Source organism: Pleurodeles waltl, chromosome 11 (genome assembly GCF_031143425.1).
Source record: "Pleurodeles waltl isolate 20211129_DDA chromosome 11, aPleWal1.hap1.20221129, whole genome shotgun sequence".
Lineage (NCBI taxonomy): Eukaryota > Metazoa > Chordata > Amphibia > Caudata > Salamandridae > Pleurodeles > Pleurodeles waltl.
This window is the reverse complement of record NC_090450.1, coordinates 146,161,778-146,177,718: the sequence shown is the minus strand read 5'-3', so window position 1 is coordinate 146,177,718 and position 15,941 is coordinate 146,161,778.

The following is a 15,941-nucleotide window of genomic DNA, read 5'->3' as shown; positions in this document are numbered from 1 at the left end:
CTAGGTATGCAAATACAGCTCTGATCCTCTGCGGATCTGTAGGAAAAGCAAGGCCCTGATTGGCTGGCTCTAACCTGACAGAAAAGTTATGGCCACCATTTTGTTTCTGGCATGGGCTGGGGGAAAAAGACAGTGTGAAAACATAGAAGGGGTCAGAATTCCTGTATCCTGACCCTATAAAACACATGGGGACCACCTATTGGGGAAAAACTTGACCATTATTTTTCCGTCCTATCTGTGGATCCACCACAGGGCTCGGTGTGGTGCTCCAGTGTAAAGCTGCGAAGAATCCACGGATCCAAAACTTTTTCCAAAAGAAAAAAAATACACCCACTGCTGAAGGCCGTGTGCAGCATGGTCTTGGGTGCATGCGGGAGGGTTGGCCTCAGAGCCTGGTGGTAGGCCAGGCCAGTCATGGCTCGCTGGAGTTACAAGGTGGGGTGAGGCGCATGGCGGGGGGAATAATAATAATAGAAAAATAGAAAAAAACGAACCTGCACGCAGCGCCACCGCTCCTCCGTACCTTCAGCAGGCACAGCCCGCCCAGCCTGCCTTGCAGCCAATCCTGACGCTGCTCAGAGCAGTGTTAAGATTGCTGGAGAGCCCAGCCAGAGCACTCCCAGGAAGACTAGGAGCCTGTGCCTTTTCACTCCAGCCCAGCAACACAGTGCTGGGCTGGAGAGAGCACAGTTCGCATGTGTGTTTGGCTGGCCAAACACACATGCGCACTGAGGGGTATCTCCAGTGCACTCCCCTCGTCCCCGTCATCCCCATTGGCCCCACCCCTTTAACAATGAAAGGATAATGAAGATAGTTTATTATCCTTTCATTGTTAAAGGTTTGCTGCGGCTGCTGCTGGTGTGGGGGCAACACTCCTCTGCCAAAGTGGAGGAGCCACCGCTGGGCCAGGTCCTGTGGCCAACCCTTAGTTGGTTATTGTGCAGTAATTAGATATTATGTTACATTAAAAAAACATATGCATTCACTTAATAAAACAACGGTTACAGGGATGTTTTAGTTAGATTGACATTTAACCTGTAAAAAAAACACAGAAATTCAGCATTTATAGTTTTACTTATAGTTATACTGATCTGAAGACTCTATAACTCATGCCGGAAAGTAATTTTCAACAATGAGTTACAGTTTCTTATCATTTGCTGAGCATGTGTTTGTGTACTTTGCTCTGACGTAGGACAAGTGTAGGCAATGTTGGAGTTCAATGTCCATCCTTTACAATTTCAACTTAATGGAAACTGTCTGAAGCAAGGCCTAGAAGACATTTACAATGTTGGCAAAATAGCTCAAAAGGGTTAAGTCCATGTTGCAGAGATAAAGTTTAAAGGCTGAAACCCCATGGAGTAGGGAAAGTCAGACTTTCATACTTCCAGTGTGTGTAAAACATCTTTCAGTTTGATTAAATGGCATGGTTGCTTGGTGATTCAAGTGCTGGCTGAAGGCACTGTGTGTGGTGTGGCCTGCAGGTCATGCACTCAAATGTTTGCAGGCCCCTTTCAGTCTTTCATCCTTAGATTAAAGTTGCACTTCTTAGTCTGATAAAGTAGAAACAACAAACATGCCCTGTTTCAAACATATGGTAATAGCATTTATTACTAATGCATTATGAGAGCATTCACATTGCTGCATGAGCTGCCTAAACAATCATTTTCTAAAACATTTTCAGGCATCAGCTCTGCTTACCTATTGTTGTGTTTAAGTTGACCTCCATTTATTGTTGTTCAAATATAGGTGTGCATTGGATTCATTTCACACCACTGTCATTTGAGTTGTCATATTAGACTTATGATCTGGTTTCAGACACAAACACTGTGTTTGCACTCTTTGCAAACATCAGGTAGCTATGACCTGTGGAATCTGATGAGAAACAGCATATCCGCAGTTCAAGACAATGAAATACAGTGGCATTTATAGAGCAAATGGCTGCTCTAGAGGGATCGTCCTGGAGCTAACAGCAGGACCGCCCAAGAGAACAGATTCGCTTACTAGAAAGCTGAGCTTATCATTAAACAAGTGGGTCTTCAGGCCATTCCTGAAGATCCTTTCCGCTGGTGCAAAACAAAGGATAGACAGAAGCAAATTCCAAAGTTTTGGTATCAGAAAGATAAAGGATCTCCCACCACGCCTAGCTTTGTGGACCCTTTGGTTGTGCAGAAACTCCGGGAATCAGGTCTGGGAATCTTCTCTGATGATAGGCCTTGAGTCTACATCTCAGGCACTGAGGTCCCTTTGTTCTCTAATGCTCAATAGGCGAAGATTAGAGCCTTGGATTTGATACGCTGACTACAGGAACCCAGTGCAGCTGGGGAGATGTGAAGACACAGATTGACATATCAGGACCTTAAGAATGAGGTGTGCGGTGGCCTTTTGGATAATCTGCAGCCGTTGCAGAAGGTTGGCTGGCAAACCTAGATAAGGTCTCTTGGCATAGTCCAAGTTAGAGTTGACTAGGGCATGGACAATGGTCTTATGGGTTGCCACAGAAACCGGATGTAGAATCCTTCTCAGTGACTTCAGCATAACAAAGCACCTAGCAAAGACTGCTTTGACCTGAGGTCAGACAGAGCTGAGTCAAATATGAAACCCAATGTTATGACACAAGAAGAGGGGGAGGGAGAAGCCCCCACCTCAGATGGCCACCAACTGAAAGAGTCAGGGACCATGCTTGTGATGAAAAACAGATTTCCCTTTTTTATCAGAATTAAGTTTGAGGCAACCTTTGTCTATCCAGTTGCTTATTGCTTTGAGGCAGTACTTGAAGTTCTTGAGGGGGTCAGGAGCCTCATCCTGAAAAGAGAGGACAAGCTGTGTGTCATCAGCGTATGAAATGACCTTCTAACCCCATGAGTCAACCAGCTTGGCTAGAGGTTCCAGGCAGACACTGAAAAGCTGAGGACTCAGGGTGGAGCCCTGAGGCACCCCGTACTTGAGAGGATTGGGTCTGAAAAGAAGGAAGCAAGAAACACCTCGTGAGATCTATCCTCCAAATAAGATTTTATCCAAGCCAGAGCATTCCCTTGAATTTCAATCTTCCATAGTCTGTTTAGCAGGGTGGGATGCAAGACCATGTCAAATGCTGATGACAAGTCTAAATGAATGGCAATTGCTCACCAACCAGATCAAGATTGAGCTTGATAAATTCCGATACATCCCGTAAGACGGACTCAGTGGTGTAACCTGGCTGAAAGCTGTGTATCATGAAAAAGGGCATTAGATTCCAGGAACATGCCAATCTGTTTATTGACTGCCTTTTCCAGCATCTTAACTACTGCAGGAAAGAGGAAGATCCATCTGCAATTACTGAGTAACTTGTATCTGCATTCGGTTTTTGTGGCAGAGGATGAAGGAGGGCCCTTTTCCACCTCTTCTTAACAGCAGTTGACTCTAAGGAGGCATTCAGCAATTTGTTGAGAATAGGACTGCCAATTGGCAAGACTGACTTCAGAATGGGGCAGTCGTGGAGCGAGCCATACTCGCAGTTAGCCGTTAGCATGGCTGATTCCTCCAGTGAGATATGCTCAAAATCCCTCAACACCTGGCCTGTAGGAGGCACCATCTCTAGAGTAACCTCCGCTGTACCCCTGTAGGGAAACTGATCATGAATTGTTTACATTTTGTTTGCAAAGAATTCAGCAAGTTCCTCACACAGGTGACCAGAGGGTGTTAGAGAGCTCTGCATAGCCCTTGGGGAGAGAAAAGAGTTAACAGTGCTGAAGAGAGCCTGAGCTTTATTAGCAGCAGCATCATTAGAAGATGCAATAAACTCTTTCGGAAGTCTACAGGAGGATTTGTGAAAGCTTTCCCATGCCCTTTTATGCGATGATTTTTCATCCCTGTCATGCACAGAACGCCACGTGTTACAGCCGCTTACAGTGTGCTTTCTCCTCATGTAAGGCTTCCGTTAACCAAATGTATTGCAACGTGAACATCCAGATGTGGGCAAGCGGGCTCACCTATCGCAACCACTACACGTGTCCACTGCGTGTCGACGGCATAAACTCCCTTAAGTAGGGACTGAAAGCCTGTGAAACCAGCAATTAGAGCGCATCATGAGAAAGATAGTGGATCTGCGGTGGCAACCAGGAAATGGTCTAAAGCACAAACTAAAAAGCACAAATTCACAAACACAATGATGTTCCCTGAGATCTGAAATAGAAAACCAGCAGAAATGTTTTTTTTTCTTTTGCTTAAAATATGTAGCACAGCCCAGCCATGACATTGAAAGTTTAAAGATATGGCATACCTGCATCCCTTTTCAGGCCCTAACTGCCATGAAAATTCTTCCAGGTAAAAATCCTCCTTAAATCAGTTTTGGAATTACATGAAAACTCGATGAAAACTGAATGGTGTGATGTCAATTAAAATAAATACATACATAATCTAATGGAGCATTTAATACATTCCCTCTTATACATATTATAGCTAAATATTCCCCTTCCTAATCCGATATAAGGTAGACCATCAATACTTTTAAAGTTTGAATTAAAGGATGTGGTATTTATTAATTAAAAGAAAAAGATAACTACTCTGCTTCATATCAGATAAGGCGTAGGAAGGTCTTGCCATTTTTTAAACAATACACTGACTAGATTTCAAATCCTTTCCTGAAATCGATTAGAGGTCCACAATGTGAATTTGATGTGTATTTGCTGTCAATTGTATGTAGCATGTTTTACAGCTTGTATTTACCACCTTTTTTTAGTTACAACTTCTTTGGGTATTGGATGAAGGGAACTGGTAGGTCAAAAATGATGACTGTTGTAACAAGTTGAAGGAAAATAAATCAATGCATTTTACAAAATTAACATGGCCCATGCTGGGCACTAGTTACGTTCAAGACCCTAACAGGAAGTATTCAAGAAATTACACTCTAGGTTTTATGAGGAAAAAAAGAAAAGGGAGCCCATGATTTTGAATTGAAAACATAACATAACAAGTGTGGGAAAATCCAATAAGTCTCAAGATCTCAGTAGTTTTTAGGAATGCTGTGCTGCATGGCTCAAGAGGAAACCAAAACAAAAAGTGATATGCCATGGGTGCAGCAGCTGTGTTATTTTGTAGACTTATGCACAATGCCTATGAAATATGGAGGGGGCATGTTTTTCTTTTTATTTACTGATCCAAGTCGGATTGGTAAATTAAAAAAGTTAGTGCCAAAGAGTTTTCTTTAAAAAAAAATAATAAGCGGGTGAGGGGGAAGCATAAAGGAGAGTGGCAGTAGAAGCAACACAGAGGGTGCTGGAGGAGAAGAAGGAACATGGAAGATGAGGTCGGAAGCATTACGGAGGTGGCAGAGAAAGTTGAAAAAATGGTGAGTGGTTAGGGTGAGGGTGGTGGTTGGGGAGTGGAGATTGCAGTTAAGGTGGTGGTGGTGGTTAGAGTGTTGGTAGGTAGAGTAAGCTTGGTTGCAGTTAGGGTGATTGTGGTTAGGGTGGTGGTGATTAGGGTTGAGTGGTGGTAGTGGTGGTTAGGGTCTGGTAGGAGTGGTTACAGTAGGTTGGGTGGTGGTTAGGGTAGGGTGGTGGTAAGAGAAGGGTGGTGGTGGTTAGGGTTGGGTGGTGATTGTAATGGTGAGTGTGGCGAAGGTAGATTTGGTGGTAGGGCATAGTTAGGATGGCTGTGGTAGGATGATGGTAGGGTGGTAATAGTGTTAGGGTAGCAGTGGTGAGGGTGGTGGTGTTTACAATGGTTGCTTGGGTGGTGTTGGTACAGTGGTTTGACTGGTGGTGTTGGTTAAGGTGGTGGTTTGGGTAGATTGGGGTGGTGGTGCTGGTGGTCATTGTGAGGGTGATGGTGGTGAAGGTGATGGTATTGATTAGGGTGGTGGTTAGGGTAGGGTGATGGTTATGGTATTGGTGGTGGTGATTAGGGTGGTGATGATTTTTAAGGAAGGGTGGTAGTGTTGGTTAGTGTGGTACTGTTAGGGTCAGTGGTGGTTAGAGTTGGGTGGTGGTGTTTAATATGGTGGTAGTGCTAGAAAGGTGGTAGGGTCGTGTTGGTGGTATGGTTATGTTAGCGTGGTGGTGGTGATAGGATGGTGGGGTTTAGGGTGGGGGTGGTGGTTAGAATGGCTGTGGTGTTTGGATGTTGGTGATGGTAGTTAGGATGTTGGGGGTGGTGGTTTGGGTAGAGTGGTGGTGGTTGGGGTAGGGTGGTGGTCGAGGTAGTTAGGGTTGTGGTTAGGATGGTGATGGTGTGTAGGGTAGTATTTGGTTTGTGGTGGTAGGTGGGTGGTGGCAGGGTTGTGGTACGATGGTGGTGGAAGCATGGTAGTGGAAGAGTGGTGTGTGGTGATGGTGGTAGGGTGGTGTTGTCGTTCTAGGGTAGTGGTAGGGTGGTGATAAAAGTGGTGATGGATATGGTGGTGGTGGTGGTAGTGAGAAAGGTTGTGGTTACATGCTGATACAGGAGAGGGCAAGGGAGAACAAGCAACAACAGGGGCAATGTGGAAGAAGAAAGAAAGAAAAAAAGGTATTCAAACCCCAGTGCGAGTGGATGAAAGACACTAATTAAAAAGAAGCAGTCAGTACTTGGTCCTTGATCCACAGAAGGAAAAAACAAACACAACCTGTCCACAGTGACCAATCAGGAGCCAGCAAATAAGAGTGACAATGGAGCCAATAAATGGTAAACATTGGATGGCCCCAAAACCCCTTTTAGTAAACAAAAGGTGCTTCAAGCGACAGCACATGAGCCTTTTCAGGCCGGACCAAAAAAAAGATGCATTCATTCCTTGGTGGAGTGTAACAGATGGTTTGGATTTATGTGACAATGGGTAGTGCCTTCTTTTTGGTCAGCTCTGTATACATAACTCTGACTTCCGGAGCAAGAACTTAGAACACATGAATGCGAAATCTCCTGATACTGACTATGGAGAGTACACTACCTATTGCCAAATAAATCAATACCATGCTGCTGCCATTCATCTAGGAATGAATGCACATTTTATGCCTTGCTAAACAGAAAGACTCCAAAACATGTGTTTGCTGTTTGGCCAAGATGATCTGTGAATGACTGGAATAATTAATTACGAATAAAATAATTGACCTTAGAAAATCATACCAGAGTGCAAAATTTCTTTACTTTTGTAACTAGCACATCCTTTTTTTCTGATATCTTGAAACTCTCAAATCGGTTCCTACTTGTGAGTTTCATGCTTTGGAAAATCAATTTCAACCAGCATGGGCAGCAGTGGCTGACCCAAGGGTAGTGGTCAGGGGTACCCAGACATGTGGAAAATACTCCTGTGAGAAAAGCACCAAAAATTGAGTGAAACTCATGAGTTAAAGTCAACACACAAGTTTGCCAGTGCTGGATTTGACCGCTGTTTTGTGAACAACTCATGAGACCTTCGAGACTCATGAGTTGAAAGCAGTGTGGAAAAAAGCACAAGAAAAGTTAAACACTAAAATTAGTATTTGGCTTTTCTTCAAAGGCAGAAGGTACTGCCCTTTTCCCATGCACTGCTGAGCATGTCCCACTGATGGTTGGGCACTGTGGCCAGGGCCAGCACCCAACTTTCACTGCATATGACCCAAAGGAGGTGTGCAATAGAGGTTTGGGCGGCCAACCACTGAAACGCATGGCTGAAGGCCATGTGCAGAAAGGGTTGGACCGCCATGTCAGGCTGGGCACAGGTCCTAGGTCTAGGCCAGGCCAAACGCCCAACCCTGCTGTGCACCAACTAGGGCCGTGTGCAGCTGGATTTGATAATTAAGTAAAACACAAAAAAAACAATGAAACTCACATAAAAAAACAATAATTACAAACTGATTATAGTTCTTCCTCAACTGGGTAAATTTGCCAATTATGGTCTTTTATGCACACATCACATGCCATAATTTGTGACTTCGATAATGCCCAAAACATAAATTTGCCAGTCGCATAGAAACTCGTAACACAGTTATCAGGAGAGAAACACAGAAGGTGTCACAATTTATAGTGTTCTGTGTGTATTGTTGACTTTAAATAACATATTTAAGTGGTTTTACATTTTTATGTGTTTGAGCCAGAATCATAACTTTCAGTGAAAAAATATGCCCAATGTGGATTTATAGTTAAGTCAGAGCTTCCTGAGGAAGAGCATGTTTTATTTTCCTAATAACATTTTTGCTGTTTGACAAGTCTGCACAAAACTTTCAAAAAAATGTTCATCCCTCTCAGCTCCTTCCTGGAAAATTACTTGGTGATCCATCAAGTGGAGACCAAGAAAAAGGGTTTGCCCATGTAAATTCCTATAAAGAAAATCTCTCACAGATACAGGAAAGTAGCTCAATGTAATTGCACCACATTTGACAGAAAGTTAGAACTGTAATTAGAAAGAGTGCTTTTGTAATTTGGTGTAAATCCATTTTTTCATTTTTGAGAAATGTGTATGTGAAGATGTAGATCTATCTGGACTGTTGGTGTCCAGATATGCTCTGTTTGGCCTCTCTAACAGGAACTAATCAATCCTGATTGGCTGGCTACAAAATGAACAATATGTTGTGGAAACTACTATAGAACTCAGGGACAGGATCTTTACGTCATAAAAATGAATACAAAAATATAAGGGAGCAGGATTACCACACACTGATTACTAGATATTTATGGAGGGAAGCCTCAAAGCTCCCCCTTTGATTGACTGTCCTCATCATGCTGTGGCAGCCATTACAGGACTCAGAGTCATGGTCCTCATTTAAATGGATTGTAGAGCTTTGATGTAGTGTCTGGCATGAGGTTGTGACAATGGCCTGAGTAATCTCATCAATTATGTAATCTGTTATATCATGAGAAGTTTAATATGTGAGGTTATAAGAAGCACACGTTAGTTGACTGAACTATAACTCGGGTACTACATTGTTTTTTGTTTTTTTTAATGTTACCTCATGTCTCATCAAACACCTAACTATAATGGCACTTTAAGTGTATATATATATATATATATACACATATATATGTAGATATATATGTGTATATATATATATATATATATATATATATATATATATATATATATAACATAGTGGCGGTCGCCACTAGGTAGTTATAGTTATAACTTAGTTTCTATATAAAAAGTTTTTTTTTTTTTTTACTTGTCTATATCTTTGGCGCTGCTTGACAAATGTTCACGAAACTTTCCCCAAAAATTTGCCAGTTCCATCATCTGCTGCCTGGAAAGTTTCGGGGTAATCCGTCGAGGAGGGGCAAGAAAAAAGAGGGTCCTAAAACACGTTTTCACCAATAATGTTTCTATAGGGATTTTGAACAGCGATTGGGTAAAAACAACTGGACAGAATTCCATCAAATTTGGTAGGACGCTAAGGATTCGCAACCCCTAACAAACTTTTGCTGAGATCTGATTTGGCTGATAACACTTCAACAATAGAAGCTGTAGAGGTGTTGTCAGCCATCTTGGGACTCAGCTTCAGCCAAGTCCCAAAAAAAGAGTAAAAAAAACAAAACAAAAGGGGCAAGGATAGGAACACCCTGACCCCTTAGCTCTGGTGGTGGGGTCCCAAAGGGACCCGCCCCCAGTGCTAAAAAGCTTTTTTTTAATTTTATTTTACAAGCAGAGACGTGGTGGATGTGTGAATCTGCTCGTAATTTTTTTTTTTTAAACAAAGTGCTTTGCTAGCCTAATGCCCCAGATGGGCCAAGTCACGGAGGCTTTTTTTTTTAAAAAAAGAAAAAAAGGAGGGGGGCCCGGGCGATCTCTAAGTTAATGCAGGGGGGCCTGTGTCTCCCGCTGCCCCGGGGGCACCACCATTCCCTGGGGCAAAAATTATTAGGAGCAGGGAAACACGCGCCCCCACACTGCCCCATGGACCACCACACCCCAGGACAACACTGTGGGACTTTGGTGGTCTTTTCGGAAGACCTCTGCGGGGCAGGCGCCAAAAGACCGCAATGTTGGCGGTAATTCAACCACCGCATTACGACTCACACTGTGAAGACCACCAAAAAACAGCCACAAATCCGACACCGCCAGGACAGTGGAGGGCAGGAAAGAGGCAGTCCCACCACCACCACTGCCATGTTGATACATTTACATGCACCAGATTACAAGCCACAAATCAGAATAGCTGTTCTTTCAGAGCAGATATTCATTGACAGTGCAAACCGCCGCGCTCAGAACCCACCACAGTCAGAACACAACACCACATTGGCTAGTTTGAATATCCTACACCTGACACACATACACACACCAGACACACCTATTCACAGCACTACATAACACACCCCAACACAACCCACAACCCTTTACTACAAATATGATTTACACATACACAGAGAGCAGAAAAATACACCCATGTAGCACTGCTACACCATAGGCACAGATACACATCCCACCCAGCACACACAACACAACTGCACCACCAACACAAAACACACATAATGACCACACACACACACACAAGCCACCATCACCCACTACACACCACCCACACCCTATCAATCACTCTACACTGCACCTTAACACACACAACAACCCCCTCCCATCCACAACACAACCACTACCATGTCCACACAAAAGCACCCACGGTTCACCGATGACTAGTTAAGGGTCATGGTGGATGAAATCGTCAGGGTAGACCCACAACTTTTTGGAGCACAGGTCCAACAAACCTGGATTGCCAGGAAAATAGAGTTGTGGCAGAGAATAGTCAACAGGGTCAACTCAGTAGGCAACCATCCACACACAAGGGAGGACATCAAGAAGCGGTGGAATGACCTTAGGGGGATGGTGCATTCCATGGCATCACAACACCAAATTGCCTTGCATAAGACTGGTGGTGGTCCCCCACCTCCTCACCCACAGTTCACGTCTTGGGAGGAAAAGGTCTTGAACATCCTGCATTGTGAGGGCCTGACTGGAATACCTGGCGGACTGGATTCTGATAAGTGCACACAACCTCCATGTCACACAACTGTTGTGTACTGCATGCTCCCTCACCACCCAAATACTCCCCAATGTACTGCATGTCTCACTACACATCCCAACTATACACCTACCCCTCTACTGCATGCTACACCTCCAACCTGCCTAACTGCCCAGACAGACATCGGCAAAGGCAAGCCTAGCATGGGCAAAAGTAACACTACGACTACCACAATGCACAAGACCATCTACCTGAATACCTGGAATGTCAACATCACATCACATCCCTTGCATGTATTCCTATTGGACTACCTATACCGACTAGATGTTAGGACTCAGGTTCACAACATAGCATTGACAGCAATGCAATAGAACAATGCAATGCCAAACATGGCTAAACACAGCTGCAGCACAGTGACTAATCCAATTGGCCCCTAATCAGGATCCACAACCCAGAAACTCAGCCACCATGGTATGGTATGTCAGATGGCAGGCTCCATGCACAGTATGCACAGACAACAGATTTAACCTTGCATATTCCCATATCCCTCACCCACTGGGAAACCATGCTGCTATGTCCAGCCTTCTATCACTCACAACTACCAAGACTGAATAGTCACTAGCTAACAGTGCAGAACAGTCATGTGAAATAAGTCAGTACCAGTACCCTTCCACACAGCCAGATGTCCTAAATCTGAATGACGCCAACCTAAATGGACTATGGTACACATGTTACAGACCACTTCCTAACACCAATGTATGCTGTGCAGCATCTGTCATTGTCATTGCTGGGAATCATATCAAGCCACTGTATGCATATGATAAAGAGTGAACCAAACACATCTTTAATATTAATTCCCTCTCTCACTCCATCCACAAGCATCCCAGCCAGTGCCACCAAGGAGAGGATATCAGAGACTGCCATCCCACCACAGGATGAAGGCCCCTGTGAGGACAACATGCCTGGGTGACTGGACACAGACGACCAACCTGGCCATCTGGGACATCTGGTCAGGTCTACCACTCCCTGCCTCACCCTGCCCACATCAATCCCCCAAACCCTGTGGCCTCAACATCACAGTCTACCCTTCATCCCCAAACCTGCGTCCCAAGGAGAGATCAAACTATTTTGTGCCCCACAGTACAGGGACCTGAGTCGAACCCTCACACCCCAGACAATGAAGGTCCTGCATACACTGGGATTGGGCACACTGTGCCAGGGGCACAGGCATATGTGGGCAGGGGGTGTAGGAGGGAAGCTGTGGGCCAGAGGATGGGGCCCCCAAGGGACTCTACTGACCAGGCTACCATGTCCCAAGTCCTAGGAGCATACTAACAGGAAAGGATGGGCCAGATCACAACCATGTTGGGGGGAAACCAAAGGCTGCAGAGAGAATACCACCAGGAGGTCATGAAGCAGTGACAGGCACACAATGCTGCCATGGCCTCCACTGCAGGGGTGCTAAGGGATATCAACACCATTCTGCATGCTTTCTTTAACCACCAGCAGGCCCCTTCCGCTAGCAACATAACATCAGACCCATCCACATCAGCGGTAGCCAGCGGAATGGAGACCCTGCCAGGGGAACCACCGTCCTCAGACACCCCTCCTCTGTAGCTGAAGAACCGCCCGCAAATGTGGATGTCCATCCAGACTTCCGGCAGGAGCAGATGGCAAGAGCACACCCATTGCCAGGAAATTATCCTCACCTGATTTGTCCCCTTTGTGTGCCACTGATACACTCTGTTGACTGTTCAATCACATAACTCCATCTCCCCATAGGCAATTGGAAATTTGACCTGTGCAACCAAAAGCTGTACCACCTACTCTGATGATTCCATCTACCATGACCCCACTCATCACCTCTTGGACAATGTTTGTACCGTATATGTTTGTTACTATTTCAATATATGCACAATAAACACCAATGGAATACAGCTACTGTATACGTGTCTTCAACACACACATAGGGATAGGACAACATCACACCCCCACTGATGAGTCTACTCAAGAGGACTGCTGTTAGCAAATCATGTGGCTATTAAACACTTGGCAACCCACAATCACCATCCCTGTACGTCACTGGAAGTACTGATTGATTAGCTCAGGCCTAGAGTCAGCTGCACCTTCCTCCTCTGCCTACTCATCACTTGCCATGTCAGCATTACCAGCCACTGGTCCAGCTGCCTCACCCTCATCAGCTAGCAATGGTATTTGGCGTCTCAGGGCTAGATTGTGGAGCATGCAGCATGCTACTACTATCTGGTACACTTCTTGCTACAATAGGTGGTTTTGCAGAGAAAATCGGTGCTCACAACCATATACAACTATTATATTATTCTATTTAGTCCTTGTTCTACTAATTTGTAAGATGGTGCTCCTTCAGGGAACACACCCTAAACCCTGTACATTAACAATCCAAGATTGTTAAAAGCAAAAACTTGAAAATAAGGCACGTCTTCTATTATTCCACGTATGTAATGTAGTCTTCTTTTTTGTTCCTTCAGCTCCAACTCCAGCCCAGCCAACACGTTTCATCAGGGATATGACCATGTGACTTCATCAGGGCTGTGAATAACACAGATATACAGTAATGTAATGTCAATTAAAATTTCGTTCCCATTCCTACTTTTTGTCAAAAGCCGTCTCCCTTATACTTCAGGTGGAAACCAAAAATTGCATACCCATGTGAACATACTGCACAACTCCATATCTGACCTTTTGTCATTAGGTCCCATCACTATAAGTCATTACATAAATAAGTGAAGTCTATTTCCCTCTCCACCCATTTATCACGTGCAGATTGTGTCCAAACATGCACACACATGTGAACCGATAATAGAAGACGTGTGCCTTATTTTCATATTGTTACTATCTGGTTTACCTTTTGGGGTGAGTAGAGGAGGACACCTTCAGATAGGTCCAGACACATGAATCTGGCTTTCAGGAGGCCTAATGTCCTTTCAATTACACGCCTCGTCCTCCAGTGGGCCTCATTGAAACTGGACTTCCCCATCCATGGCAGGTTATCTCACTAGTGTCAACAGCCAGGGAAGGTTAGGATAGCCAGAGTCACCTTTGTGGAAAAATGTAGGACCAGTGACATAATAAGTACAGCGACAGGGAAGAATTTGATCACAGATGCAACAAAAGTGAACCACATTCAAATGGATACATACCAAGTAGCCAGGCCACCTCTGTGTGTAGTCATGCCATCATGTGTGGGACATTGCCGTTCCTCAAAATGAAGGAACCATGTACCGATCCAGGAAACATGGCTGTGACCTGTGAGATGTACTGGTCTTCCAGACATGCCAGCTAAACATTAATGGAGTGGTAGTTCTTCCTGTTCCTCTGCACCTGTTCATTGGTGCTGGGAGGAACCAGAGCAATATGGGTGCCATCAATGGCCCCTCTCACATTAGGGATGTGTTCCATATCATAAAGGTCTGGCTTCACATTGGACAAATCCGCACACTGGCGGAACCTGATGTAGCTGTCCAGCTGTTTCAACAATGCACACAGTACATCCTTCAACACTGGACTGAACATTGGCTGTCACGTCCCTGCTGTCAAGCCCACTACATTCTGAAAGGAGCATGTGGCAAGAAAGTGTAGCACTGACAGGACTTGTACTGTGGGAGGGATGAAATAGGGATTGTGTATGACTGGTAACAGATCAGGCCCCAACTGTGTACATAGAACCATGATGGTCTGACGATTCAGATGATATGTTTGTATGCCTGTCCTCCAGGGTTGGAAGGTCAACTAGTGGACATACACTGGTGGTTGTCTTAATCTCCTCATGGCAGGATATCTAGGTAGAGAGGAGAGAATGAACATTGAGAAATGCACTTGACATATGTAAGCTGAACATGTCAAAATAGCACACACCTAACATTCGTAGCACTGCTGACATATTAAAAAAAGGCCATGCAGAAGTGCTTGGGGCGGCGTGGCCAGCAGCCGATGAAGCTGCACGTGTAGAGCGGCGCTCCGGGGCTGAGAACGGGACCCGAGCAGAACTTAGCCTTAAATGAGCCCAAAAACCCAATCAAAAGTGGTCCCAACACTAGGGGACCCCGAGCAGAAACCAGGGCGATAACATCACCCCGATCGGGTAAGCGGGAAGAAAATGCGAATGAGCTCTGTAACTCGCAAGACACAAGATGGCGGCTGCATCGGGAAACCGGCTCCGCTTAGATGAAACAACAAGGCTCTCCGACTTGGAACCGTGGACTCAGAAACACGACCCCTCGTGCTGAACTGAAGCGGAGAGGGAGTGTGACCCGATAACCAATCTGAGCGGGAGGAGAGGAACAGCGGAGCGAATGTGAAAGACAGGTGAGGAGGCGGAACCAAGCGGACCGAAAGGTCGAAGCAGAAAAAACGCCAAGGCGGCGAGGCACACTGCGAGCCGCTAGTTCAGGGACATTACTAACCCTGGGACGACAGCTCCCCCTTGGAACCCCCTCGCTCGACACAACTGGGAGTTCGCAGCCGCGATGGGGGGCCCTCAGCTGGGGGCACGGCGGGGGCTGGTGGAGAGAGGCGAGGGCCTCTCACGAACGGGGGCTGAGTCGCTGCATTGCCAGGGGGACGTGAAGCACCTAGGCGACCGACTCCCTCAAGATCAGAGAATTTGCATTGAGAACGGGGGCAAAAAGCATGTAAAAACAGGAGTAAGGAGGGGCATTTAACCAACTCCAGCGCTGTGAGCAATAATTGAACCAGACCCCGAGAGGCCATTTCAGAGAAACTACTACTAGAAACTACAGAAGTGGCAGCGCACCTAAGGAACTCCCAAAATCACAAGCCGAACCCCGCCTCGCACATATGAAGTCTCCTGCCTGATCACCCCTGCCGAACCGGGATCATAGATGTGGTCCCCAGCCGCGCTGCGATCGTTGCCTCCCGAGCCACCAGAGAATCACGCACGGACAGAAACCTGCCCCGTCCCCCAGGCATTGCTTGCGCCCCGGCAGGGGCTCCCACTGCAAAGAACAGGACACTGAGAGCTAACCCTCCCGCTCATTAAAACCCTATTCATCCGTCTTCTGCCCG